The 24480-nt window shown below is 41.1% G+C and overlaps 1 long non-coding RNA gene across 1 annotated transcript; it reads right to left on the bottom strand.

The window, feature by feature from the left end:
* Positions 1-2433: 2433 nt before the first annotated feature.
* Positions 2434-17003, bottom strand: LOC139194910 (uncharacterized). Its single transcript, XR_011579678.1, has 2 exons — positions 16748-17003; positions 2434-2891 (listed from the first exon to the last, which is right to left on the bottom strand). It is a non-coding gene; the product is annotated as an uncharacterized lncRNA (long non-coding RNA).
* Between the last annotated feature and the right edge of the window lie 7477 nt (positions 17004-24480).

Below are 24480 nucleotides of genomic sequence, written 5' to 3'. Positions count from 1 at the left end.
AGACTGGAGGCAGGGAACGAGAGAGAAGAGAAGGGAGGAATGAAAAAAATAAAAGGTGTGGGTGTGTGGCTGCTAGTTGCTAGGGTTAGAAATAGAAAGGGTTTTGACGATTTCTCAAAAAAAGTTTAAAAACTTTTCTGAAATCGGGAGGCATGAGGGTTCGAACCCATGCGCTGCAGCTTTAAAATTTTCCCTGAAACCAACTTGACAACAGGTTATATTTTGTTATGATTGTATGACTGAACTATTTATAATATTGAAACAAATAATTAAATATATATATCGGTTCGGTTCGGTTTGGTTCGGTTTCCGAACCTCAAAAACCGAAACCGAACTGATCAAATTCGGTTCGGTTCGGTTTGACAGTTTCGGTTCGGTTTTTTTTTCGGTTCGGTTTTTTTCGGTCTCGGTCCGGTTTGGTTTTCGGTTTTTTTCGGTTTTCGGTTTTTTGAACCCACCCCTACCGGTTACGATTTTTTTTTAAGGGTTTGATTTGGGTGGGTTGAGTTCTTGATTTGTCTGGAACCTAGTTAAATTTTTTGTTTGACAAGTATGAGTTTCAGTACTTGATTTGTGTTGGTTTCTTTGAATTTTTTCTATAATTTTTTTTTGCTGAAGAACTTGAGGAGAAAAGAGAGAAAAGGGGATGAGGAACGACAAATTATTTGAATTTGTGCGCTGCCCTCTGAGTTAAATAATATAATCATGCATTATTTATAACAAATCAGATAATAATATTAACTCATTACAATTCAAAACAAAGAAGAAAAACTTTTATTTTTTAGGTTTTAGAAAAAATGCTTATTTTTATTTAGAATAATGATTTTACTTTAGTTTCGACAAATTATTTGAGATAATAATACAATCATGCATGATTTAGAACAAACTAAATAATAATATTAAGACAAATCAAAAATCAAAATTCAAAAATAAAAACTTTAATTTTTGTGCTTTAGAAACCGTGCTTATTTTAATTTAGAAATGGTGATTTAGTTTGGGCAAATGTTTTGAGTTTGTGTCATGTCATATGAGTTAAATAATAGAACCATGCTTCATTAAGAGCAAACTTATAATAATTTACATTCCGATTAAAAAAAAAGAAATTTTCTTATTTGGATTTTAAAAACAATTCTTATTTTAATTTACAAACAATAACGTTATCTTTAGTTTAAATCTTTTGAGTTTGTGTCATATCATTTGAGTTAAATAATAAAGAAAGCTAAGGAATGGGTTTCAAAAGCCTAATGTTATAAAAAAAAAATTTATCTACCTTTATTTAATGGTTGAGACAAAATTTAATATCAAACTAATCCAATAAGCTTTTGCCCAACCTTTATAACTTATTGAGTTTATGATTTTACCACGTAATTTTTAGCCCAATCCGTTTATGTTTCCTTTAAAAGTTATCTAATTGATTCCTATTAAAATAGGGAGTTTTAACGAAAAGTTCGTAGTACTGTTCATTTTAAAGAAAAATTACATTTTTACAGTAAAAAGTCAAACCTGGTACTATTCACTTTACCCTTTATTTTGTTCATATCGTTAAAACTCAAAATTTTCAAGTATTTTTCATTAGTTTTTCTATTAAAATATCCTGCCCCTCACTTTAATTCAATAGTATTAACAAGGTCTGGCAGATCTTGGAGAAACAGAAACTGGAAGGACGTGGAAGAGATACTAAAGGGGGATGGGTGAGGAAGTGAAGCTTTTTCGGTGGGGAAGGGTGGGTTCTTCCACTTTTATTTTTCTCCTTCTTGTCCTTTCTATGCTACTTTTTTTTTTTAATTTTCATTGTGGGTTCTCATTTTTTTTTATTTAAGATTTTTTCTTTTTGGTTGAAACAAAGAGTTGATGGCAGATTCTCAAGTAAATATGGCAAGTATTTAATTTAGTTAGTTTACTCTCGTTTTTATAATTTTTTATGTTAAAAAAATGTAAGATTTTTCTTGTAATTTTTATTTAAATTTCACTATAAGAAAACATGAATTATGTGACAACAAACATTCGTCATATAAATATAGAAATTCGTCACATTTGACTATATGTGACGTATTTTCAATGTCACTAGTTGCGTCACCTATACAACGTCACCTATAGTTTATGTGACGAATTTCAAAATCGTCACATTTTCCTGCAAATGTGACACCACATATGTCACCTAATATATGTATGTGTGACGAATTAGGCATCACAAAACATAAAGGTCAATGACCTATAAATTCGTCACATATCAGATGTATAAGTGATGAATTTATCGTCACCCAATATGATCCTAGATGCAATGGTTGAGGATAAGTGACGTTGATATCATCACCTATTCCTTTAATATGTAGCACAACTTATGTCACATGTCAAAACGAAATGCTTATTAGGAACAATATATGGCAAACTAATTACCACATTCCCTATTTCGTACTCTAAAATTACAATTAATTACAAATATAAGGAATACTTCATTAATCAACAATTTTAGTACATTCTAGCACATAAACCAAATGTATGTCCCAAAAGCCAACATAAATATCAAGGCTAACATAAATATCCCTTGACTTATTATGGTGCTAACAAAAGAGGTCTACCATGTGCATGTTTAAAACTAACAACAAAAGACATAATATAAATCAATCATACATCCATATTATGGTCTTCCAATTCAACATAAGCATTGTCGTCTTTTGAAAAATCATCATCGGTACCTCTAAAGTTGCTACTAGTCTGGCCCTGACTTGCAGTCACAAAAACCTTCAATTGTGATGCTAGAACTTCATTCTCCTTTGCCAAATCCAATCGCGCTCTCAACTCTTCATTCTCGTTTTGCAATTAGAGAAAACCAATTGACAGAAGCTTGATCTAATCTCTCAACTCCCCATCTTCTTTTTCTTCATCTTATCCTTATATGATAAAATAGAAACACAAGAGCACATCACACCAAAACAACTATATTCAATAAAAGAAGTTGCATCATTCATAATTCAGTACCTCCAGTATTGTCAATTAACAAAATTGCAATGAAACATGCAGTCATTATTGTGCTTTTGTCCTGACAATAGCAGGCGCATTGGTGCATTGAGAAAGAAATACCTAGCTCTAGACTAGCTAGCTCTAAACTTATAAATGTTATACTAGATAAACAAATAATTTATTTCAGTTTCTCACAACTAATTAAGTCTATTACTACTCCATAATTCATTTTTTGGGAGATTAATGAGTCTAAAAGAAAAAAGTGAAAAGAACACTACTAGTCACTTTCAATCCCTTTCACCTTCAACCAATACCATCTAAGTTGTCTGATAAATAAAAGTGTTGTAATTTGCAGAGAACATATATGGTTAATTTTCTTTTTTCTACGGGAGGCGGTCCAGCGAACACGGTGAGCTTTTGAACATTTTAGTATTCATGATCCATTTTTGAAGAGTAACCTTATTCTAAATGAATCCTTAATCAACTCAGAAACTAGAATTAGAATGGAGTCTCCCCCTTAAATCAAATCAAATCACTCATTCTTCAAATCTAGTTCCCCAAAGATATATTCAAAAGAATTGTACTTGATGGGTGGCTTAGCTAGTCGTTTACTGGCAGTGTAGAAAACCTGGAGAGTTGGTTTAGCTAGCCCTTTCATTAAGAAATTAATTTAGTTGTTTATCTGGCGTCTTCTTGCTTATTCTAAGTTCTATTAGAACTTAATTAGAATGATTAAGAATAATCAAGAATATATTTTGTTACAACAGAAAGTGTCAGGTTTGTGACCTTCGCTTGGTTGCTTCGATCACTAGTGAAGATAAGTACGTAAATGAATAGGGACATGGAAGCAAACACAAGATGTACGTGGTTCACCCAGATCGGCTACGTCCACGGAGTAGAGGAGTTCTCATTAATTGTGAATGGTTTACACAAATACATAGGTTCAAGCTCTCATTTTGTGAGTTCTAGTGAATAGTTTAGTACAAAATGACATTAGAGATTATTGTGGGAGAATGATCCCTATTTATATAAGAGAGTTTCTAGTTTTGTTCTAACATTGACACGTGTCGTGTTGTGATTGGCCTCTGATGTTGACACGTGTCGCGCTGTGATTGGCTTCTGATGTCGACACGTGTCGCATTTTGATTGGCATCTTGGTTGAAGGGAAGCTCTTTTGGGTCCTTGACGGTATAACGTTGACCGGTGCTCAGTAGTTTCGGGATTGGTCAAGTATGGTACAAACAGTGCTCCCCTAAGTTCCCGAGTGAGGGAAGCTCCTTGGTTGGGGACTTGCAAGATCCAAGCCATTGAGTAATCACGAAACTTCTAAGTACTGAAGTGTGGTATCATTTTCACGTGCCTTATTTGTCTCATATGTAGATGTGGCATCTTTTCTGGAAGTACTTTTCCTCCATCTATGGGTGGTATCTTTAACCGATGAAGATGCACATGGTAATGTATCAATTTCACTTGAAGCTTACTTGTAGTTTCGGGCTTGGTCAAGTGCGATACAAACCCTATAGTAGGAGTCCCCCAAGTCGCCGAGCTAGGAGATCTGCCGAAAGAGGTGACAAACAAGGTAAGCAGTCAAACTTCCAAGCAAGCAACCCAGGATCAGGGGTTCGACTTCGGCTTCCGGTTGATTGTTCTCCTTCTCCTTGTCTCTTATTCAGCTGCCAGGATAAGGAGAAGCAAATGGAGAAGAGATGATATGAGATACTTTTGCTTTTGAAGAAGTAACTTTCCACAGGCTTATTCTTGAACTGTGCTGGAGGGTTTTATGGTTCCCTTCAGAGTATAAGGCCGACTCAAGAATTTGAGGGTCAAAACAAGTCTATCAAATCTAGAGTATGTTCGACCTTGATGATATGGGATACTTTTGCTGTTGACGGAATAGTGAATGTGGTATGGAAAGGTGTCGTGCTGTAGTGATCTGTTTCAGCTCACCGTTGAACCTTCTGCATGGCAGAAGTGGTGTGCAACCTTTGCATTTAAATGGTCCTTCAAAACATTCCTTCATAGTGACTCATCCACGCTTGGCAGCTTCAGTGTAAAGAGCCAATATCTAATCAATTGTCATGAGGTATGTGCCGGTGGAATTCATAACCTTGACAGCAGTTGAGGATGAGTTCTCGAGAGCAATGCTAAGTAAGCAACCAGGCAAAGGTCTCAGGCAGTCAGTTCCAGATTGGAGGTTTGATTTCAGGTTCCGACTGACTGCTCTCTTTCTCTTTGTCCTGCAGGTGTGGACAAGGACGAAGACAAGGACAGGGAGAAATCATGATATGGGATACTCTTGCTTTCGACCCTGATGATATGAGATACTCTTGTTCTTGGTGTGGTTTATTTGCTGAGGTATTATCGGGGGGAAATAAAGCTGAGTATTTCGAGAGGTTATGTTGAGGGTGCATTCTCGAATGCGAGAAAGGGTTGAGCATTTTTGCAGGTTTGCCTGTCCGTTGAGGATGGAGGTCAATGTATATAGGGATTTCCTAATAACAAGTAGTAATGCTATTCCTTTACCCTTCTTGGTCACATCAATGTAGTGGGAGCTGCCAGCTTCACGTGTTTTAACTTTGTCAGAGCACTTTGAAAAAGTGGTATGTGGTATCTGGAAAGTTGATGTTGCGTGTGAAGATTACAGACAAGCTTTATCTAAGGAAATCTGGCTCTCGAAGTTCTGAGAGCTGTGCCTCTTCGGTTTTCGAACAAGCAATCTCGTCGGGGATCTGGCTCTCGAGATTCGGAAAGCGGTGCCGCTTCGGTTTTTGAGAAAGTAATTATGTTGGGAGTCTTTTCTCGAATGTGAGTAAAGGTTGGACGTTCTTGCCAGCCTGTCTTGCCACAGAACACGGAGGTCGACACACATAGGGACTTTCCAATTGTCAAGCAGTGGTGCTGTTCCTTTACCCTTGTGGGTAATAGTAGGGTAGCTGGAACTTCGAAATTCTCGTGCCTAAACTTTGTCAGAGATCTTTGGCAAAGTTATATGTGGTACCCGATGAGTTGATGGTGCGTGTGGAGAGTGGTGATTGAACAGTAAGATTCATGTGCTTTCTACTTCACCAGAAATCTTCGACAGATTGCCCGTAATTTCCGCAAAGCTGAGTGTGCATGTGACAGGTGCTGACGAGGCTGAAAAAGCAGGTGCTTCTTCGATTTCTGAGATCGGCCCTCGTGGTCTTTGAGCAGCTCAGCTTTCGAGAAAGCAAATGCCTCTTCGATTTCTGAAGCTCCGTCAAGTGCAGATTTGTATAGAGGTTGGCATTAAGTTCCACAACACACTTGAATCTCCACTAGTAGAAGCTCCCTTCTTGCACTTCTAAGATCTTGATTTGTCTGACCTCTTCCTTCTTCAACACCTTTGAAAATGTCTGGCCCCTCCGACCATCGTTTTGACTTGAACCTTGGAGAAGAGATAACCACGCCTTTTCCAGACAACATATGACACCCATCCTTCATATCCCCTACTGGTCCTCTTACCGTTGGGGATTCTGTGATGAAGAATGATATGACCGCTGCGGTGGTGGCCAGGAACCTTCTCACTCCCAAAGATAACATACTACTTTCCAAACGGTCTGATGAGTTGGCTGTCAAGGATTCTCTGGCTCTTAGTGTTCAGTGTGCAGGTTCTGTGTCTAATATGGCCCAACGCCTATTTGCAAGAACCCGCCAAGTTGAATCATTGACTGCTGAAGTGATGAGTCTCAAACAGGAGATTAGAGGGCTCAAGCATGAGAATAAACAGTTGCATTGGCTCGCACATGACTATGCTACAAACATGAAGAGGAAGCTTAACCAGATGAAGGAATCTGATGGTCATGTTTTACTTGATCATCAGCGGTTTGTGGGTTTGTTCCAAAGGCATTTATTGCCATCCTCTTCTGGGGCTGTACCGCGTAATGAAGCTCCAAATGATCAACCTCCGATGCCTTCTCCTTCTGGGGTTCTGTCCAGTACTGAGGCTCCGGATAACCACCCTCCGGTGCTTTCTCTTTCTGGGGCTCTACTGACTGCTGAGACTTCCCCTGAGCAACCTTTGTGAAGGCTCCCTCTTGTTTGTTTATTTTGATTCATGTATATGTACATATTTGTAACTTATCGGAAATATCAATAAACAAGATTTGCTTCATTTCAACGTATTGTGTTAAATACACCAAGGCCTTCTTCACTAAGTTCTTTGAATTTTTCCTTTTGTTGAAGCTTGTATGTTGAAACTTTGTGAGTGAAGCATGTAGGTTGAGGTAGTGCTCCCTTAATTTCCCGAGTGAGGAAAACTTCTCGTTTGGAGACTTGAAAAATCCAAGTCACTGAGTGGTCGTGAGATTTCCGAGTATCAAGGTGCAGTAGCATATGGTAGGAGTCCCCCAAGTCTCTGGTCGAGAGAGTTGACGAATGAGGCATTTCCTTTCTAAGTGGTAGCCCAAAACTCCTTCTTCATATATATTTGTTATGAATGTTGTTAGGCCCAAAGAAGAGGAGGCCTAGGCAATTTTTTTTTTTTTTTGAATTTTCAAATTTCTGGATTTTTGAATTTTCGAATTTCTGAAAAAATAAAAATTAAAAATAATATATATATATTTTAAAGCTTTGTAGGTGAAGCTTTGGTGATGAAGCTTTGTAGGTGAAGCTTTGAGGTTGAAGCTTTGTTGGGCACCATGAATTGATTTTGCTTCACACTATCTTGATGAAGAGTGTGTGAAGCTTTTATATGTTTTGGTGTTGAAATTTTGTATTGTAGGTGAAGCTTTGGGGTTGAAGCTTGATAGGTGAAGCTTTGGTGTTGAAGCTTTATAGGTGAAGCTTTGGGGTTGAAGCTTTATAGGTGAAGCTTTTGTTGGCACCATAAATTAATTTTGCTTCACACTATCTTGATAAAGATAGTGCGAAGCTTTTGAGATTGATATTTGTCCTCCATTGATGAAGCTTTTGTTGGCACCATAAATTGATCTTGCTTCACACTATCTTGATGAAGATAGTGCGAAGCTTTTGAGATTGATATTTGATGAAGCTTTTGTTGGCACCATAAATTGATTTTGCTTCACACTATCTTGATGAAGATAGTGCGAAGCTTTTGAGATTGATATTTGATGAAGCTTTTGTTGGCACCATAAATTGATTTTGCTTCACACTATCTTGATGAAGATAGTGCGAAGCTTTTGAGATTGATATTTGTCTTCCATTGATGAAGCTTTGTTGAATTTCCCAATTTCCAATTTCCTTTTTTTTTTTTTTTTTTTTTTTGGGAAAACTGGAAATTTGAAAATGTGGGAGAGATAACGTATACAAATTTTGCTTCCACATTGTTGAGCGAGAGATTGTGATGCAAGCCACATCTTGTAGTAGTCGAAGGTTTGGATGAACCATATAAATTGAATTTGCTTCGAACAATCTCGATCAAGAGTGTGTGAAGCTTTCTATGAGTTGTAGTGTTTGCATTGTTACAGAGGAGAAATGTCTGAAGCAGATGCAAGAGGGCTGAAGAGCTTGATCTTAGTATACTATGCACTGAAGCCATTGTTGGCTTGCAATAAGAATTTGTTGGTGACTATAGCTCTTGTTAGGCATAAGTGCTCCCCTAGTTGAGTTGTAAAGCTTGAGGGTTTTTGATTATTTGTGAATGCTAGGAGTTCACATGTACAAGTTGTACCACTCGTCTTCTGGTTAGTGGAATGAATGGTGGGTTGCTTTCATCACTTGGTTGGTGGTACGAATGTGAATTCCTTAATCACCTTTCATCACATTTCATCACCTAGTTGGTGACATGAAGGAGAGTACGCGTTGTACATTTCATCACCTGGTTGGTGGCATGAAGATGAGTTCCTTCTTCACCTGATTGGTGATAAGGGTGGCAAGTTTCCAAATAATATTAGAGTAAGGGTTGTACATTTCATCACTTAGTTGGTGGCACGAAGGTGAGTTCCTTCATCTCTTAGTTGGTGAGAAGAAGGGCAAGGTGTCGAGGCACATTATGGCAAATGTCGAATGACACAAAGTGTGTTGAACCTTTTCGAAGCACAGTTGGCTTATGTATGGATGTGTTGGAATGTATGATGTTTATGTATGAATGTGTTGGAATGTATGATGTTTATGTATGAATGTATTGGAATGTATGATGTTTATGTATGAATATGTTGGAATGTATGATATTTATGTATGAATGTATTGGAATGTATGATGTTTATGTATGAATGTGTTGGAATGTATGATGTAGATCCTTTGTATAGTCTTGTTGACACATACTTAGATTTTGTTTTGTATTGGAAACATTTACGTTGAAGCTTCAACACTTGAGTGTTTCATTGCTCAGAATGTAAAAGAGTTTAGGGCCGAGTTGGCTAAATCACCTCTTTATTGAATTCATACCAAATGGTCTTTGTTACATAGGATGCTGAACGGCTGTAGCTTAGCACTTGTACAATGTGAGTCTATTTGTAATAGTACTTCAAGTGGTCAGCATTCCATGGATGGCCAAGAGTCTTGCCGTCGGAGCTTCTGAGCTTGTAAGAGCCAGGGCGGCTGATGCCGACGACCTCGAACGGTCCATCCCAGTTAGGACTGAGTGTTCATTCACTCGGGACTCTATCACAGAGTAATCTTTTCTTCAGTACCCAGTCTCCCACTTTGAAGGAGCGAGGTTTGACCCTTGAGTCGTAGTAGTTGGAGATGCGCTGCTTGTAGGCGACATTCCTCAGGTGAGCCTGATTTCTGTGTTCCTCGACTAGATCCAGGTTGAGGATGAGTTGTTTGTTGTTTTCACTCTGCATGTAGTTCTGGATTCGGTATGTTGCTTGCTCAAGCTCAACCGGGACAACTGCTTATGTACCAAAAGCAAGTGAGAATGGAGTTTCTCTTGTGGAAGTCCGATATGAAGTGCGGTATGACCAAAGAACTTGTAGTACGAATTCTGGCCAACAACCTTTAGCTTTGTCCAAGCTAGTTTTCAGAGTGCGCTTGATTATTTTGTTAACGGCCTCGACTTGTCCATTAGATTGGGGATGGGCTAGAGAGGCAAAACATAAGTTGATGTTGAACTTAGAACAGAACATCCTGAAGTTCTTGTTGTCGAATTGCCGCCCATTGTCCGTGACTATCGCATTGGGAATGCCGAATCTGCAGAAGATGTTCTTCCATACGAAGTCTTCTATTTTTGCCTCAGTAATGGTTGCCAAGGGTTCTACTTCAGCCTACTTTGTGAAGTAGTCAACTGCAACGATTGCATAGCGGACCTTGCCCTTCCCTGCATGCATTGGGCCGATCAAATCAAGTCCCCATTGGGCGAAGGGCCAAGGGCTGATCATAGGAGTGAGCAGCTCGGGAGGGGAGTGAGGAATAGTTGCGTAGCGTTGACACTTATCACATGAGCGAGATATTCTGATGGCATCTTGGTGGAGTGTTGGCCAATAGTATCCTTGGCGAAAAGTCTTGTGTGCTAGGGATCGAGGCCCAGCATGATCTCCGCAGACTCTTTCATGTATTTCCCGAAGGACAATTTCCGCCTCCGCAGGTGTAAGGCATCTTAGGTAGGGCAGGGTAAAACCGCGCTTGTAGAGTTGGTCATTAATGATCAGGTAGCGAGCAGACTTGTATCGAATCTGCTTAGCTTGGACTTTGTCATTTGGGAGGGTGCCATGGGCAAGGAATTTATAAATTGGGGTGATCCAACTATCTCCTTGTTGTAAATTGCACACTTTTGCGACCATGGTGCTTGGTGCTGCCAACAATTCGACATGAATTTTTCTCCCAATCTTGTCTTCCACTGCCGAGGCGAGGCGGGCCAAAGCGTCTGCATGACTGTTTGCCGCTCAAGGAACTTGGGTGATCTGGTAGTGGAAGTGCTTGAGCAAAAGTCGTGTTTGCGCAAGATATGCTGCCATGGAGCTATCCTTAGCATCAAAGTTGTTCGTGACTTGGTTGACCACTAATTGGGAGTCACTGAAGATATCAATTTGTTTAACTCCAAGATGCTTGGCCAAACGTAAGCCTGCTAGAAGGGCTTCGTATTCGGCCTCGTTGTTCGATGCCTTGAATTTGAAACGAAGAGCGTATTCTATCGCCGCTTTGTCAGGGGTAGTGAGGACTAATCCTGCTCCGCAGCCCTGTTGGTTGGATGAGCCATCAACATACAGACACCATGTTGGGGTTGTTGATTCTATCTTCTGAGCTTCCGATGGTAATGAAGCTATTGCTTCAGGTGTAGAAGCAATGTCAACAGGATATGTGAAGTCGGCGATGAAATCTGCTACTGCTTGACCCTTTTCGGCTGGTTTTGGTTGGTAGGAGATGTCAAACTCACCCAATGCTATCGCCCATTTGATCATTCACCTAGACGTGTCAGGACTCTGGAGTATCTGTCGAAGAGGGTGATTGGTAAGCACGATGATGGCGTGTGCTTAGAAATAAGGGCGAAGTTTTCGAGCAGACATGACCAATGCTAGAGCTAATTTCTCAATGTTGGAGTATCGTGTCTCCGCATCTTGTAGGGCCTTGCTAGCGTAGTAGACGAGTCGTTCGACACCACTGTCCTTTCGGATAAGAACATAACTGACTGCTGAAGCCGAGACCGATAGATAGATAATGAGAGTGTCACCAACTTCTGGTTTGGAGAGCAGAGGGGCTTTACTCATGTACTCTTTGAGGTTCCTGAATGCCTTGGCACATTCCTCCGTCCATGTAATGTACTTTTTATTTCCCTTGAGTGCTTTGAAGAAAGGAGCACATCTGTCTGTGGCCTTAGAGATGAATCTGGTTAAGGTTGCCACCTTGCCAGTAAGGCTTTGGATGTCTTTTAAAGTTACTGGCTCTTTCATGTCGAGGATTGCTTTGATCTTTTCGGGGTTAGCTTCAATGCCTCGTTGGCTAATCATGAAGCCTAAGAATTTGCCAGATCCCACGCCGAAGGCACATTTGTTGGGGTTCAACCTCATTCGATACCTCTTTAGAATGGTGAAAGTTTCAGATAGGTTGGTGATGTGTTGGTTAGCATGTTTGCTCTTGACTAGCATATCATCAACGTAAACTTCCATGCTCTTCCCAATCTGTTCGGCGAACATTAAATTGACCAGTCTCTGATAAGTTGCTCCTGCATTCTTTAGGCCGAAAGGCATGACTTTGTAGCAATATAGTCCCCTGTCAGTAGTGAAGGCTGTGTGTTCTTGGTCTGAGGGGTTCATGAGGATTTGGTTGTATCCTGAATAAGCGTCCATGAAGCTCAAGAGCTCACACCCTGCCGTAGAGTCTATAAGTCTATCAATGAGAGGAAGGGGGAAACTATCATTCGGGCATCATTTGTTTAGGTCGGTGTAGTCGACACACATTCTCCACAAGACCTTTTGAAGCAGGAGACTTTCCTTGGTCGGATTTTTCTTAACAAGGACAACATTTGCTACCCATGTTGGGTAATTGACTTCACGGACGAAGCCTATGTCCTTGAGTTTTTCAACTTCTGCTTTTATCGTGTCGTATCGTTCAACATTATAAGATCTTCGCTTCTGTTTTACTGGTTTGGTCTTGGGATCAATACTCAAGTGGTGACAGATGATATCGGGAGAGATGCCCGGCATATCTTTATATGACCAAGCGAAGACCTCGGCGTTCTCTTGCAAAAAGGAGATCAACGACAACCGAAGGGGTGGTGACAAAGTGGTGCCAATCTTCACCATGCGATCTGGATGGTTTTTGGAGATAGAGACATTCTCTAACTCTTCAGCGGGTTGTGCTTGCTGGGTGAATGAGTCATCTCGAGGGTCGTCGGGTTGACTGTTGCCATCATGAAGATCCGAGTTGGCTTCATCTGGACTGGTCTTTACTACCTGGTTATGTATAGAGAGGGTCTCCTTGGGGACATGCAGGTGTTGTTGCTTAACTGAAGTGTTGTAACATGATCGAGCACTAAGTTGATCTCCCCTGATGTATCCATTGCCGAAAGGGGTTGGAAACTTCATCAACAACATATGTGTGAATACCATGGCCTTGAGATCATTGATGCCTGTGCGCCCAAAGATGACATTGTATGCCGTCGGGCAATTGACCACTAGGAAGTTAGTGGTAATAGTAGCTGTGTAGGGGCCTGTACCAATGGCGAAGGGTAAGTGTATACTCCATAAAGGTTGCACGATATCGCCAGAGAAGCTTATTAGAGGAGAAATCGAGCGATCGAGCAAGTGTTCAGCTACATTAAGTGCCTTGAAAGCTTCAGCAAACATGATATTGACTGAAGCACCTGTGTCTATCAGAATTCGTTTCACATCAAAATTTGCTATGTGAGCCTCCACGATCAGCGGATCGTTGTGAGGGTAGATGATACCTCTTTCTTCCTCAGGGTAGAAACATATTGGATCCCAGTTAGGTTTTTGATACTTGCCTCCCCTGATGTCTTCCACATGAAACACCTGATGGCCATGTCTCAAAGTTCGTTCACTGTTTTTCATGGCCCTATTGGAAGATTCAGACATGGGTGTGCCGCCGCTTATGGAGTATATCACATTCACTTGGCGTTGGTTACGGTTATCCCTTGGAGGGTGAAGGAGGAACTGATCAATTTTTCCTTCACGTGCCAAAGCTTCGATATGATCACGGAGGATGATGCACTTTTCGCCGTCATGGCCATTATACTCGTGGTAGCAGCAAAACACGCCTGTGTTCTTCGTGGACTTGTAATCTGGCTGCCTTGGCTTTGGCTTTGGTATCAGGTAAGCTATACTGGGTAGATGGCCGCGCATGTAGCGTTCAAAGGTGTGTATGTCTCATACCTCGGGGTAGGGCCTGTCTTGACACGCGATTGGCCCACTGCGTTAACTGCTTGGGGATGGGTGTTATTGTGACGATATCGCGATAGTGCCCTTTATTCTTTTTATTAAAATGAGATTGGTGAGGATGGAAATCTTTCCTTTTGCCCTGGGATTGATATGTCTGCTGACTTGGCGAAGCATTAAATGAGGCCGGGTGGTGTGCTGCTACCGTTTGGAAGGTTGAGGTCTTTTCATTCGGTTGGATCTGGCCTCCACTCCTTACTTGCTGATAAGGGGTGACTGTAGGGGGTTTCCCTTGATATGTCTTTGCCTCGGCAGAGGCATGGTTGTAAGCTTGTGTCATCACCTCAGAGTAAGTCTTCCAAGTGTTGGCATTGATCATGTACTTGAAGAAACAGTCACGTAAGCCTGCCGTGAAGGCCTTGAGGGCGGTCTTGTCATCTGCCTCAGCGCAGCGGGAATACTCATGGCTGAAGCGGCCAGCATACTTTTGTAATGACTCGTCCGGCTTCTGGCGAATAGTGTACAAGTCATCTGCGGAATGCAAGCGATCGGTCTGGAAGATGTGTTGAGAGACAAACAACTTCCTCAACTCTTCAAATGAGTCTACTGTCTCGGGTGGAAGACGGCAATACCAATTTAAAGCTCCGCCAGAGAGGGTGGAGGGGAAGAGAAGGCACCGTTCTTCATCGGTGTGTCTCCGGTATACCATGGTGGACTTAAAGAGGTTAAAGTGTTCAATCAGGTCTTCCCTTCCAGTATAGAGTTGTAAGTCAAGCTTCTGCTTTGTCTTCGCTTGGAGGGGGTGTTGAGGATCCTTTTTGTGAGGGGGCCAGGCCTGGGTTGGTTCCAGTTAGGTATCTCGGCTTGACGTTCAGCCTTCAACTTGTTTACTTCCTCCAGGAGCTGTAGGACGAGGGGGTCCTGAGTGGAGTCGTGCATCACTGAAGTTTTCTTCCATAAGTCCCCATCGTCTCTTGGAAGTAGGAAAGTTTGATCAAGATAGCATGATTTTTCCTTGGACTCGTCACACTGACTCCTAGAGTGAGTATGTCGGAACATTTCCGAGTCCCCTGTACCTTCATGTTCTTCTGGGACTTGTTGCCCATTCCCTATATTAACTACTGGCCTGGGTCGTGGGAGAGGACCGAGTCTTTCAGAAACTCTTGGGTCATTGATCTTCGAGCTTATGTGGATGGGATTCTCTCGACGTTACTTTAGGAAGTCTCGACAATCGCGATAGACGGCTTTTGATCCTTCCACTCCTTCTGTGAGGAGGTGCTTTCCTCTACTTCTTCTGCTTCGGGTTGAAGCAGCTGGGTTGAGAGAAGTCTCATGTTGATTATCACATTAATGTGTAGCTCGATCCCTATCAGGGATGTCCATGTTGGATATCGGTGACCCTCTGTGTTGAGGGGCATTCGGATGATTGTTGACCTCAGCAGGGGCGACGAGCTTGTGTGCTTGAGCATGCCTAGCCTCGTGAAGCATCTCGAAATTTTTTTCATACTGCTCCTGGAGGACCTCGTTCCTCATCACTATCTTGTTGTTCTGAGCTTCCAACTCATCAACTTTAGCTTGAAGAGTAACTCTATTTCCTTCCTGCTTTCGTTGCTTCATACTAGGTCCAATGGGGGTGTCATTCTGTATGCTATGGCTTCTTTCGCTCCCCATGTTGGAGAGAGATGTTTGGCCAAAAGAAAGTGTATGAGCGGTGGAAACCAGCTTAACAAAGCTGAAGAAAGTGGGAGTAAGTGTCTTTCCCACATACGGCGCCAAATGTTGATGCACAAAATCAGCGAGGACTTTGGTACAACAGAAAGTGTCAGGTTTGTGACCTTCGCTTGGTTGCTTCGATCACTAGTGAAGATAAGTACGTAAATGAATAGGGACAGGGGAAGCAAACACAAGATGTACGTGGTTCACCCAGATCGGCTATATCCACGGAGTAGAGGAGTTCTCATTAATTGTGAAGGGTTTACACAAATACATAGGTTCAAGCTTTCATTTTGTGAGTTCTAGTGAATAGTTTAGTACAAAATGACATTAGAGATTATTGTGGGAGAATGATCCCTATTTATAGAAGAGAGTTTCTAGTTTTGTTCTAACATTGACACGTGTCGTGTTGTGATTGGCTTCTGATATTGACAGGTGTCGCGTTGTGATTGGCTTCTGATGTCGACATGTGTCGCATTGTGATTGGCCTCCTGGTTGAAGGGAAGCTCTTCTGGGTCCTTGACGGTATAACGTTGACCGGTGCTCAGTAGTTTCGGGATTGGTCAAGTATGGTACAAACATATTTAATAATTCATCTTACTTTACAATGTTTAAGAGTAATTAACAATGCCAATCTACTATTGTATGACACAAGTACAGAACAAAATGCCAAAAAAATAAAAATCTTACATGAAGCAGATTACACTTGAGTCAACAAATTTGTCAAAAATAGACATATTAGTTATAAAAGAACTTATTTCCATGAGCAGCAATGGAGTTCTTCAGACTTGTAGTCGTATAATAACTCATCAAAAGTGGTCTCTAACTTAAATAAGAAAGAATTGTATAGAATACATACCAACAAGGCTTATCTATATACCAAAATCAAGCGATTCCAACTAAGAATTCAGGTTTATCCATGACTTCAGCACTATTGAGCTGCACACTTTGAGAGTTTGATATAACAAACTTTCGAATAAGCCTAAATTGTTCAGATTGATTCATAAATTATTCACCAAAAAAAAAATAATAATAATAAAATAAAATCATTAAATTGCAAGCCACACACACGGAGATTACGCACATACACATATTACATATACACACACATACAGAGATAGCAGTAAACCCCAATTAATTTACATTACATCAAAAAGAAAAAATCAATACCTTGTGCACAAGTGAACCTAAAGTCCCAATTTCTAAATCAACAACAATTTCTAGTAAACCCCAATCCCAATCCCAATTTGAACGTAAAAATTAAAAAAATCAAGACCTTAATTTTATAAAATGCAAATAAATTCAAGAGATTGACTTACCATTTATGATTGGAGTGGCAGCGATTACGACTAGAGGAAGGAGATGACGTGACTGGTTTTTTCTAGGGTTTTGAACTTTCGATCGAATTCAGCTTTGAGACTGGGAAGTGAGAAAACTGGAGAAGAGAGCTTGGGAGAGAGCGATGGTTGGTAAGAGAGTTGGAGAGGATGTGGACGGCGGTTGGAAGATTAGAAAGAGAGAGGGACTTCGTTGTCTGAGTGAGAAGTGAGAGGGAGTGAGTTTGAGAGAGAGAGATCAGTGAAATGCATTAGATATGACTTATATGATTTGGGGGGTTTTTGATAAAGACCTTTTTTTTCCTACCTTTAGAGTGACGCTTATGATATTTGTTACTTAATTCTAGAATATGCAACGTATTTATCGTCATATAAGTGTTCTTAAATTTCGTACCTAACAAAACTAGTCATGCATGACACGTTTAAATATTCATTACATATAGAAAAAAATATGTGGCAATTTTTTGGGTGCCACATAAAATTTGATCACCAATTCTATGTTTTCATGTAGTGTTTGTTTACGAAACAAATGAAAACAAACATGGATTTATAGTTGTTAACTAATTACATTGTATGCATACTAGGAACCTAACTTGCAAGATAATTATTGTGGTTTCATGTTCTAAGAATCAACATACCAAGGTTTTTTTTTTGTTTTTTTTTTTTTGGACAAGAGAGAACTTTTCATTAGGGGTGAAGCTAGAAGCTACACAACAATACAAGGAAATAAAACTTCACAAGATAGATAAAAAAAAAAGAAATATAGAACAAGAGAAAGCCAAAAGAGGTCTTGCCCAGAGCTGAGACTGGGAAGAAGGCAAAACACGACACAAAAGTGAGGCTGAGGTCCAATCTGCTATCCTCCCCAATCTCAGCTTCCAAAGGTTGAATGGGGGGGGGGGGTGGGGCAAGGGATCTTTGGATAAAATGTGAACTACAGAAGATGGGGGCCTTATGACTTAACATCAAAGCGCATCCCTCTTTTACATTGCAAAGCAACCCAATCGGCTGTATAGTTCGCTTGACGAGGAATCCACCACCAGTGGATCAAATGAAAGCGATTAGAGAGATTCCAAATTTGGAGTAACAAGGGAAAAATGGTCCAGTTTCAGTTCTTGAAGTTACCCTTGAAGTTGCTGATGGGCTCTAGAGAGTCGGATTCGAAGACCACATCTTGAAAATTGTTGTGGATCGTTGAACGGACAGCTAGGAAGGCTGCCTTAGCCTCAGTTTGGAGAGATGAGGAAGATAAGCATGGACTTGAAGAGCCAACAATAATAGATCCGTTGGAAGAGCGGAATATAACTGCCAAACCAGAATGAAAGTTTTTGCTTGACCAAGCTCTATCAAAGTTAGCCTTTGTGACGCCAATGGGGAAGGTTCCCAAGGCTGATGATGAGAGTTTAAAGTTCGAGGGGAAGAGAGCCTATATCCCTCAGGACTTGCATTTACTTTGATATAGTCCAATGCATCCGGTGAGGCCTTATCACCTGTATATTCTGTTGAAAGGACTAAACAATTGAAAGTGCAATTACATATTGCTTTCCATATTTCCCAACATATAAAGGGAGCAGTGGTATATACCCAAGGTTAGGTATCATAGATATGGCCCAGCTCTCTTTAGAGTTAAAAACCAGTCATCAAAAGTTGTGATGCTTGATCTGTTAATTCGATGATTGAGTGAGTTTGCAAACCAAACCTTGATAGTCCAAGGACACAGGAAAAGGACATGCTCCATTGATTCTGGGAATTCTTTGCATAAGGGGCACATCGGGTTTGAGGCAGCCGTCTTGTTGTATAGGGCTAGCATCGTAGGTAAGCAATTAGTAGCCACACGCCATAGAAAGAGTTTAATCTTGAGTAAAGTTTAAATATTCTACATCAACTTCCAATATGCATCCCCAGTTTGGTGAGAGCTCTGAGATTTACCCTTGCATAAATTGAGTTCCAACGCTTGGGGAGTATGGCAAAAATTATAGCCAGACTTCACCGAGTAATCGCCATTTTTTGTTTGGGGCAAATTAGACAATCAGGTGAGGTTCCATCCTTAATACAGGTTAACATAATGCTTCTGATAACAATTGGTGTCAGATGTTGGTTAATTTGGCTAGTATCCCATGAGCGAGAAATTGGGTCAATGATATCCTTCACCAGGTAAGGTGCGACATCCGGAACCGAGGTAGAGGAGTGCAGAATACCATCATCCACATCTATGACCCATTTGTCTTTCCAAATGTTGATAGAAACACCATTCCCAATTTGCCAACGGGCGCCCCGAACGATGACATCTTGAACCTTAAGAAGGCTACTCCAAGCCCACGATGCACATGATCCTTTTGTTGGATTCAAAGTGTCCTCATTAGGTAAGTACCTCCCCTTTAAAACCTTTGCCCAAAATGAATCTGGTTCTTGAACAAGACGCCAAAACTGTTTTGTGAGCAAAGCTTTGTTGAAATCAGAAAAGCTCATAAAAACCAAGCCACCTACCGCTTTAGGGAGGCAAATGGTGTCCTAGCTCCTCCAATTGATTCGATGCTCGTCCTCTTTTTGGCCCCACCAGAAATTCGTAATGAGAGCATCTAATTCCCTACAAAACGTTAGTGGAAATAAAAAAAATTACATCGGGTACTTTGGAACCACATAGGCCACTGCCTTAATGAGCACTTAGCGTCTAGCCAGAGATAGAGAATTAATCTTCCAAGATTGAATTTTTTGTTAAATCTGATTTTTGACATAGGCCAAAGCTTAATCCGGTTTATGACATAGGCCAAAGCTTCTTTTTTTGACCGGCCCCAAATTGTAGGCAAACCAAGATAATTCCCCGGGTTTGGAGAGTCAATCATATTTAAGACCACACCAACCTCGTCTCTAGTTGGTTGAGGAGTGTTTGCAGAAAAGAGAAAAATGGATTTATCATAGTTGATCTTTTGTCCAGAAGCTTCATAGTAGGTATTGAGGATGTAGATAAAGGCTTGGCAATTTTGTGGAGTGGCTTTTAAGAAAAATAAGAAGTCATTAGCAAATAATAAGTGAGAAATAGTGGGACCACCATGGGATAAAGCTATACTTTGAATGGCACTCTCATTGCATGCTTTTGTTAGCCGAGTAGATAAGGCTTCAGTAAGAAACAAGAATAGATAAGGGGATAAGGGATCTCTTTGCCTTATGCCTCTTGAAGGTTTGAAACTATCACCAACCTTGCCATTTAGAGAAACCGAGAAAGAGACGGTACGAACACATGACATGATAAGGAAGATCAAGCGGCTGTGAAACCCCATCTTGATCATCACTTCTTCTAGGAAATCCCACTCAACTCTATCATAAGCCTTGTTCATGTCAACCTTTAACCCACCTCAAAATTCCTCTTTGTTTTCTTGTTCTTCAGGTAGTGAAAAGTTTCATGGGCTATGAGTATATTATCTTGGATCTGCCAATTCGGCACAAAAGCACCTTGATGGTGGGATATAAGAAAGGAAAGAATAGGTTTAATTCAGTTGGCAAATATTTTGTAGAGGACCTTGTACGAGTAGTTACATAGGCTAATGAGACGAAATTGGGATACTTTTTTCGGGATTTGGGATTTGTTGATGCACAAAATCTGTGAGGACTTTGGTACAACAGAAAGTGTCAAGTTTGTGACCTTCGCTAGATTGCTCCAGTCACTAGTGTGGATAAGTATGTAAATGGATAGAGATAGGGAAGCAAACACAAGATGTATGTGGTTCACCACAATGTTTGGGCTACGTCCACATTGATATTGTATTTCTTTGTTTGTGAGAGGGTGAGAGCTTGAGGGGGTGAGGATGAGAGCTTTGCTCTGATTATGAGAGGGGATGTGAGGCCCCCTTATTGTGAAGGTGATGATGCCTTTTTATAGAATAAGGGCTAATCCTCTTTTTACTTATTTGCCCCTCCATTTATTACATAATTACATTTGAGTCCCCCGAGTATTTATACGAGATCTAAATACGGATGCCCTAAGTATGGTATAAACAGTAGTCCCCTAAGTCTTCAGTCAAGAGAGTCTTTTGGCTGGAGACTTGAAATTCAGTCTATGTGTGGGCCAAAGTAACTAGATGTCGTCTAGAACTGAATACTCGATATGAGGCCGTGCTCAATGTGAAATGATACTCAACTAGAAGTAGCATATGTTGCGAGGCTGCTCGTCTTGTGGCTTATGTTGTCTTGGTTGGCTCGGCTTGTGGCGTTTGAATGTGAGGGAATCCCTTTTATATAGAATAAGGGCTCGCTCCTCAATACATAAATGATGGGCTAGAGTTGATACTCGCGACGAGGCGGTTGCTCAGTAGGCGGCGATGCTCTCTAATGATGGTGAGGGAGTCCCTTTTATAAAATAAAGGTTCGCTCCTCAATACATGAATAATGGGTTAGGAGTGATGCTCGCGATGAGGCGGTTGCTTAGCTGGTGGCGATGCTCTCTAATGAAGGTGAGGGAGTCCCTTTTATAAAATAAGGGCTCGTTCCTCAGTACATGAATAATGGATTAGGAGTGATGCTCGCAGCAAGGCAGTTGCTCAGCTGGTGGCGATGCTCTCTAATGAAAGTGAGAGAGTCCCTTTTATAGAATAAGGGTTTGCTCATCAATACATAAGTGATTGGCTAAGTCCTCAAAGTATTTTTCATGAGGCCCAGTTGAGGCCCAATATATGGTACATAATGTAGTCCCCCAAGTCTTCGGTCAATAGAGTCTGTTGGCTAGAGACTTTAAATTGAATCCAGTATGGGCCGAAGTGACGGTTGTTCGGAGGCGGTATTTGTATACCCTGCCCTGAAACTTTGTAGGTGAAGCTTTGCAAGTGAAGCTTTTGAAGTTGGAGTTTTGTAAATGAAGCTTTTGAAGCTGGAGCTCTTAAAGTTGGAGCTTTGTAAATGAAGCTTTCGAAGCTGATTGACATGAGTGATGCTCATGAATGTTTATGTTGATTGACATGAGTGATGCTCATGAATGTTGACATGAATGATGGTCATGAATGTTTATGTATGATTGACATTTGTGATGCTTATGAATGTTTATGTATGATTTGACATGAGTGATGCTCCTGTATAATTTTGGAGTACTGGACGTACTTTTGATCACCTAGTTGGTGATAATAGCGGCAGGCTGCCGAATAATTTTGGAGTACTGGGCGTACTTTAGATCACCTGGTTAGTGATAATAACGGCATGTTGCCGAATAATTTTTTGTAGCACTGGACGTACTTTTGATCACCTGGTTGGTGATAATATAGGGCCTAGCTCTTTTGGGCATATGGGCCTTTGCCCTCGACATAACATTCCAGCCCATTTTGGGCTTGTCCTTTTTTTTTTAATTTAAATTTTTTATTTTATTATTACCCTATGATGGGGTTTTTACAGATGTCTTCGAAAGATAAGAAAAATAAATTACATCGTTCAAAAATAAATTGCTGCAGAAGGTGGGTATGGCAGATGGTTGGATAATGGGATAACATGTGCAGCTGACAGTTGCCGGGGGGGGGGGAGGGCGCTTGAAGATTTGAGCCAAAGTGAAAACCTTTCCGTCATCCCCCATTTCTTGATCTCCCCACTCCAATAGGACCTACTTCCTTTCACTCCTCCCCAATACATAAAAGATTCCACAATGATAAAAATATTCGAAGGACCTTTGACATCAGCTGTTGCAGACATTATGATCAGTATTCAGGCTCATTTCGTGAGCCTCATCGACTATTATGCAGGAAACACCAAACATCTTTTTCCTTGTTTTTTTCTACCTACAGACCTCATTTTCCTTTTCCTTTGTTTTTCTTTCTTTTTATCTTCTTCCTTTTGGCATATGGTAGACAACACAAAGGAGAATAATAATAGAAATATTGTACGAAAACTTATCTTCTTCCTGTTTTCCACTGCGCATTTCTTCTACAGCTGTTAGCCATGACTGACAGTTGCAGGTTACAACATGGGTGAGCAGCGGCTTGGAGGTCAGGGATGCCAGCTATTTGAGCTACTGCGATTTGGAGTGGCCTGTTCTCAATCTGAGTTGGTGGAATCCATTGATTCGCATTCTTTATCCAAAGGCGGAAAGGCAGGCAATGTATTGTTGCTTTGAGTTTTCGCTTCTGGATAGTTACCATGTAAGAAGTCCAGTGGTTCCATTTGGGTTTCAACCGAATCATTTGCTACAATATCAAAGAGGCTGGAACGTCTTTTCCTCCTTGACACATTAGTCTACCTCATAAAATATTTCTGAGCATGGCTAACCACTTGAGTAGGTGTTCTTGATATGATGTAATTGCGAGCGATTTCATGCCAATCACCTTTACCAAGCTTTTGCAGGCCAAGTAAAAACATCATATGTTCCTTAATTTTCCACCACGCCTTTTTTTTTTTTTTTTTTTACGTTCACGGCTGGAAGACGATCCGGGCATGCAGTTCTCCGAAGCGCAGCCGTCGGCAGCAGCATGGTCGTTGGTGGTGTCACCAGGAGAATCTTAGTTGGGAGAAGGAGTAGGGCAGAGTCAGCGGAACCTGAGCAACCTGGTTCGATGTCAGCTAGCGCATCCCAGTTTGTAGTTAACGATTAAGCCCATTTAATGCAATCTGGTCTTTGATCGATCATCCATCAAATATCTACAGTATTCTTCTTCCTCATCTCCTCAATTAATATAATTGCAGAACAAGACGGGGTGTGTGGGTGCCTTTTCTCTTCCTAGTGGAGCCAGTCCAAGCCATTGACCTAGGTTTTTTGTTGGGTCCTGACCTCCCTTTGAACCTCAAATCGAAAGTCATGATGGGCTCAATCCCGTCGGAAGTTACGAACTAGCTTCTCCTCACCCATTCATCCGCCGCGTCTCGCCGATGCCTCTATCATAGCTCTGATATTCTGTGCTGCCAATTCCCTCGTCGGAGACAATATCAAAGCCTGAACCTCCCAGAAGGAGGTGTTGACGAGCTGGCAGATGGTAAGGGTAATCATGGAGGTCTTGCCGGTACCAGACTAGAAAAACAAAGATTGCCGGTACCAGACTAGAAAAACAAAGCTTAACCCAAATCGGACCCAACTCGGTTTTCACTCGGACTCGACTCAGTCCCCAATTCCCACGTTGGTAACGCCTTCGGGAGCTTCCAGAAAGATGGCTTGCTTGCCGACACCAACGGGAGCAGCAGCAACGCCGAGTTCAGGTTCAACCGCCCAGAGCTTTCAACCTCGAGGGTGATGGTTTTGCCTGTGAGGGTTTTCACAAAGATCTACATCTTGGAAGCGAATCGAGAGAGAAGTTTGAAGAGGCTGAAGGAATTGGCGTGCGTCTTATTTTTCTCTGAATCTCAACAATGGAATGCTGCTAAGCCTGGGGGATGTTATGGCAGGAGAGATTGATATCTTTTGAGTGGGAAATGTAGATAGAAAGGCGGAAGAGAAGGAATCCATATATGGTATCTTTGATCTTCACAACAAAACCCAACAATTGGATTTTGCTGAGAAATGGTAGATCCGTAGGTCGGAATAAATAAAGGGTGTTAGGAGCTTGGGATGGTGGAAGTAGTAGCTAGTCTATTTGGTTTTGCAGATTCACGGTAGTGAGATGAAAAAATGAAAGAGAACCGACATGATTTTTTGTGTCGATTCTAACAGACGGCGCCAAATGTTGATGCACAAAATCAGTGAAGACTTTGGTACAACAGAAAGTGTCAAGTTTGTGACCTTCACTAGATTGCTCCGGTCATTAGTGTGGATA

The sequence above is a fragment of the Malus domestica genome, chromosome 04 (assembly GCF_042453785.1).
Source record: "Malus domestica chromosome 04, GDT2T_hap1".
NCBI lineage: Eukaryota > Viridiplantae > Streptophyta > Magnoliopsida > Rosales > Rosaceae > Malus > Malus domestica.
Note: the sequence above shows the minus strand (reverse complement) of the source record. Positions and strands in the feature narration are given on the sequence as shown.